The following is a 6,000-nucleotide window of genomic DNA, read 5'->3' on the forward strand; positions in this document are numbered from 1 at the left end:
TTTGTGTTGTCATGAATTTATTAATGGTCATTTTTTCAATAATTCGTTTGAAATTTCCGGAAAATTCGTGGAAAATTGTCTCCCCCGAACTAAATAAATCAAATGAGAAAGAAGATAAAAAAATGGAATTTTATCAATTTATCAACAGATGTGTTCGAGTAATTTTTAATTCCCCCCATGGCTAGTCTCGTTGCATCACATCAATCTAGCGAGCCTCGTTTTCTATCTAACCCGCCCTCCCCCGCCCACTTCGGGGAATAGGTCAGCGGACTTGATAGCACGAAGCGGCACATTAATTAATTCCAATTGGATGAACCACCGTTCACTGTATAGGTATGTGTTACATGGAGTTTATCGGGGACAAAAGCGAGCGGTGAAACATTTCATGAAATAATATGAATAATTCGAAGGATATGCCATTAGTGAATGAGATTTTCTGCCTGCAATTTTTTTCTCCTGTCCTTGTCTCGGTGCGGACAGTCACTATCTCCGCTCGACACTCCAGATCTTTATCGGAAATATCGACGTAGTGGCTCGCTGTGATTACCACTCGATATTTGAGTCGATTGAAAACACTGGGTTTAGTAACCCCGAGGCAAATGTATTAAACTTATTCATCCATGTATCGCAGTAGTACGCAAATTCCTGTTATAGTATCGCTTGGAATGACGTTAAAGTAGTATGAATAAACTCCAGTTGAGTCGTTGAGTGTGACGAGGAAAAATAAATTCAAAGAACCTAAAAAAATTATTCATCATTGATAATTTCTCCCGGGAATTGCAATTTTCCAAGTACTTTGGCTATTTTCTCTCCAGTGGAAAGATTTTCTACTTTTGCAGTCGAACATCAGAGCTTTCCTTTGAGCCCCATTTGACCCCCAGTTTCAGGACATTTTGCAATGATTTTGTTATTTAAACTTTGCAGGTTTGAATTTGAAGCTCGATATTGAACCGTTTGGAAACATTTTAAAAATCTGAAAAAAATCAAAAGTTTACGTTTGGAGAAAGACTGATAAAGCGATTAAAAAATTGCAATTTTTTAAAATTACGAGCATTTTCTATAAGTAATATGTAAACAATCAATTATCCATCATAAAAATCATTTCTGAATTTAACCCGAAATGCTTGAAAAAATAAAGTTTCCATAAGTTTAAACAATTTCAATTGTTTATTTGTAAACACAGAATGCTTAAAAAAATAATTCTGTGCAAAATATAATTTGAATGACGCTGAATATTCATGATTAAAAAAAAAAAATTTTCGTAATTTAATTGACAAATTTGATGACTGAAAATGGTTGAATCTATAGTGCGGTCTGCACCGAACTGTAAAAGATACGCGGATATCCTTAATGAGCGTAAGAAATTGATCCATCAAATTTTTTCTTCAACTATTTTTTTAAACAATAATCTCTCACGCCATTTTGGACACGCAGAATCTTAAATTATTTATTGCAAAAGTTTGACACTGACGACAATTTTAATGTTGCACATAAAATTTTTATGCATTCTTTTTATTTTTTTACATTTTCTCTAGATTTTAATCTTTTTCCTAACCGCGGAAAGTTTATTCTCTCATAATGTTCTATTTTTGCAGCCCTAAGTTAATTATTATGAATAATACTAGACTGCCGATTGAACACAAAGTCAACCAGAATATTTCCATGTATATAAACTTTCGTTTAAAATTTATTTCAGATTTTAATCTTCAAAATGCGAGTTACGTTTATACTACTTTAAGGAGCAACAGACGGCCGCTCATTTTTCAAAATCAAAGCACATTAATCTCCAGGAGATAATGATGAAGATCAATATACTTTGGTTTCGAAAAATATTAATAACTCTGAACAGAAAATTTGTCTGACGACTGGTGACATTGACTCGTTTCCTTTTATTCCGGTCTAAAATAAAGCCATCAATGTTATCAATTTAGTCCATCAGATAGAATACTCCTCGAAATATTTTCCAAATCTTTTTCTTCGCAACATCTGGGAAGTGGAAGAAATATCATAATTTCCGTGAGGGCTTTTCTTTAGCCGTTGGTTTACACTGCGAAAAATATCCTCGTGACAATTCTGTTATCTTTCTTGAAGTCGTTAGTCTACTACATTTCATTTCAACTTCGGGAAAACGTAGTACATTTCAACTAACGATTCTCCGCTCATCAGTGAAATGATTCATTGAAAAGTAACGAGCTCCCTAATCTATTTAAAATTCTAGTTGGAAAAATTCGATATCTTGTCCCGTTGAAACTAAAAAACTCCAGATCTTTATCACAATTTTTGAACCCGATAGCATCATTTTCCCTTTCGTTATCTAATGTTCTCGTGAATGACCGTCGTTAAGAGTTTGAAATCTCCACTGAATTTTTTCTACCATGTTATCAATGTAGTGATTACATTCGTTCCGTGTCTCTGATATTTTTTGTCTCACAGCAATTGAAATCAGAATACTGGTTTATTCAATTTAGAATAACATTTCTAAATTCTCTTTCGATTTCAGTTTTTCGGAAAAAGCTTGAAATTGGGGGGAAGATAGGTAAACTGTTATGAAGTGATCTCCTACGCATTAAAAAAATCTACGAAAACATCTCTTATTTGATAAATTAATAAATGTAATATCAAATGGTGAAATTTTGAAGGACAATTAATTTTTTTTATGTATTGTACCCACTCGAGCAGAAAAAACTGAACGATAATACAATTCCTCTTTCTCTGGGCCATTTTGTGGTCTTGAAGCAGCAATTTCCGGGATTGATTGCCCGGATGATGATAGTATGTGTTGCAGATATCTTAACATTCTATGATAGAGGTCATTCATTTGTATGTAATATTAATTGATATAATTTTTCATTTATCTCCGTCCACTGATGGAACGAATCATTTATTCCAAATGAGATTCGTTACCTATTAACGAACAGGAGAGCTGAATATGACCAAACAAGTATTCGTTAATAGATAAGGAATGGTTCACTCGAAAGGTGAAAGTCGAGTCACACAAAACTCCTGAAATATGCATTTGTTAACTATATTATTGTTCATTTCAATTATACTTATAATTATAATTTTCAATTATCAATTATCAATTATAAAATCGGGATTTTCAAGTATAATTATTTTTGTTAACTATTAACGAATGAGCGTTTGGTGAGACCGAATAGACTAGCCTCCACCCAAATCCATTTTTTAACAATAACTACTTCTTTCTATTAGTATGTGGATTTTTCATTTATAATACACACGAAACGTGCAAAATTTCCAAGGAGTTTTTCCCTAAATTTATCCGATTCCAAAGATCACTCCATCGCTCTCACACACAAAATTCAAATAATCCTCAAAAATTAAACCTAATCCTCAAACTTTGCTATCATAAAACGCAAGAATTTATCGGATTTTCCATTAGAAAAAAACTCACAAATTTTAATGTTTTTTTTAACGGAGAAATACGTTACAATGGGAATAATTTATCTTTTCTCACAAATTTGTTCTTGATTTCAAACAACAATTAATTAATAACATACAATAGCGAGGCAAAATGGATCTCTCGAATAATTGAGAACCAAAAAAATACTAAAATGGGAATTGTCCGCGTTATTATTCCCCTCTACTGCGGATTGAAGTACGATTTTTATTTTCAATGAGCTTGAAACGTCAACGGTTTTTCAACGCCGAAACATTCCACATTTCTGAGCCGCGTCAGCACTGATAAGAGCTACTCGAGTCGGCATTTTGTCACGGATTGAGAGTTGTACATTTTTATTTCAACATCACGTTTCATCCCAGTGGTTTTTCATTTTCATTCTCACTTAAGCCCATTCATTTATTAGCTCGTCATCGTTGTTTATGGATTACCCACTGACATTTTCACAATCTCCCGTATCTTTTCTCATGATAATGTAGGCTCATCGATCACTCCTGTATGACCGATTGAAAGTCATAGTGCGTTGTCAGTGGCATTACAATTCTCTGTGAAAAAGGGCGTTTCCAGTGGCTTGTGTATGCTGCATGATAACGCAACGGCACAGTAATGCAGCCGCAGGGAGATCGACAGACGTTCGGATTTTCCGATTCGTTGACGCGTGAATTTACGAGAAACGGCTGTGAATCACTCTGCCCACAACGCATCATGTTTTTTTCATTCAGATATCGTTGAAATATTACACTCAAAACTGTGAGGTATGTGAATTTCAGAGGTGGAAACACGCTTGGCATTCTATTTGTAATCGTCAAATATTTTTAGCTGTTCTAAACAATTCTTGATTGAATTAATTGAGTGTAATGCACGAGAAGAAACTTTAGAGGATGACCGCACTGAAATTTTGAAACTGCGGCTACCTTCATCTATCGTACTGATGAGTTTAGTATTTCGGGTTTAATGTAAAAAAAAAATAATAAGAAAAAAGTAGATCTTCAATCATGAATTTGTCAATAATTTAATGAACTTTTCATGCATCATGTTTTTTTCGTTCAGATATCGACTCACAAATTTTAGCCATTAATTTCCGAGATGGAAACAAACTCGAGTATATTGTGCAACGAGGGTGGAAAGTCATGTCTTCCCCGCTCATGCTATTTTCGGCCTTGCGACGAAAATAGCTATTTTCGTCCCGGGAGGCGCAAAATACACATTTCCCTTCCGCATCCCACGGAACTATTAATGATTGTTCTTATCCCCATGATATTAATCAATATAAGAAAGGTCAGGGGGTATTGGGGAAATAATGATGACGTTGATTACATTGTCACAGTGCGACGATTCGCTAAATTATTTTTGCTTCATCAGGCTCTGGAAAACAAAATTGCAAACAGAAATATAAACTATATTTTTGTGACATTCAACGAGTGGCGAACTGTGCCTTTTTTCGTTTACATTACGAGTATACAACAAGTGCTTATTCGTTTACGAATAAACGAAAAGGCGCTTTTCGACACGAGGTGAACGTAGCAGCAATGACAAAATAGTACATTATGTCATCAGGCGATGGACATAATTCGAAATAGTATATTTCGTAACGAGTGCAAAAAAGTGTTTTTTGGCGAGTGGGACGTTTATATCACGAGCCGAAGGCGAGTGATATAATCCCACGAGCTAAAAAACATTTTTTCACGAGTCACGAACAATATTTTTCATCACAATGTGGCGGAAATTGGACTTTTAGGCACGCGGAGCGTGCCGAAAAGTTCACTTTTCGTCACAGCGTGATGAAATAGTATTTTTCCGGCCTGTTGCGATGGGGTTTGTTACTCGTGTGGCGTTGGCCTCCGAGCCGTAGGCGAGGACTGGCCAACCACACGAGTAAAAAAACCCCATCGCAACAGCCCAGGAACAATATTTTTCTGTAGTGATTTTCAAGTTTTCGAGTTTGGGAAGTATGTAATACCAATTCCCAGACGAGAAATCGTGAGAAGCAGTACAGAAAATTATTTTTCGTCTTCCCATTTTGTCTGTTTATGGGGGGGAAAGTTGCTCATGCACTTCATTTTGTGATCAATAAATAAACATTACTGCTGTGGATACGTCTATGGTTTCAATATGGGGGCAGGGTTGCCAGATTTTGGCGATTTATAGCCAAAACCTGTACAATTTTAAATGGAGTGACGTCACGATCTGGTAACACTGTATGGGGAGGGGTCATTTGGGCAGCAGTCCTTATGTGCAGCGCCATCTATCGGAAGTCTAGAAAATTCTAAACATTTCGAGGTAATTCGAGAAGTTTCTAGAAAATTCGAAGGAATTCAAGGAGTTTCTAGAAAATTCGAGAGCATTCAAGGAGTTTCCAGAAAATTTGAGGATATGCAAGGAGTTTCTAGGAAATTCGAGACAGAAGGAAAGACCATGGATCGAAGATACAGCCGCCTGCAATTTTTTTGAATAGGTTTTTTGACCGCTGCAATTATTTCCAAAATTACTCCATGTTATGTACTGGAATGTAATTTAACATTGGATTAATAAAGAAGCCCCTGATGAGGTCTTCCCTGTAAGACGAAACGTTGGGCCATCGC

The sequence above is a fragment of the Diachasma alloeum genome, unplaced genomic scaffold (assembly GCF_001412515.2).
Source record: "Diachasma alloeum isolate Michigan unplaced genomic scaffold, Dall2.0 Dall_scaffold_00183, whole genome shotgun sequence".
In the NCBI taxonomy this organism is placed as follows: domain Eukaryota; kingdom Metazoa; phylum Arthropoda; class Insecta; order Hymenoptera; family Braconidae; genus Diachasma; species Diachasma alloeum.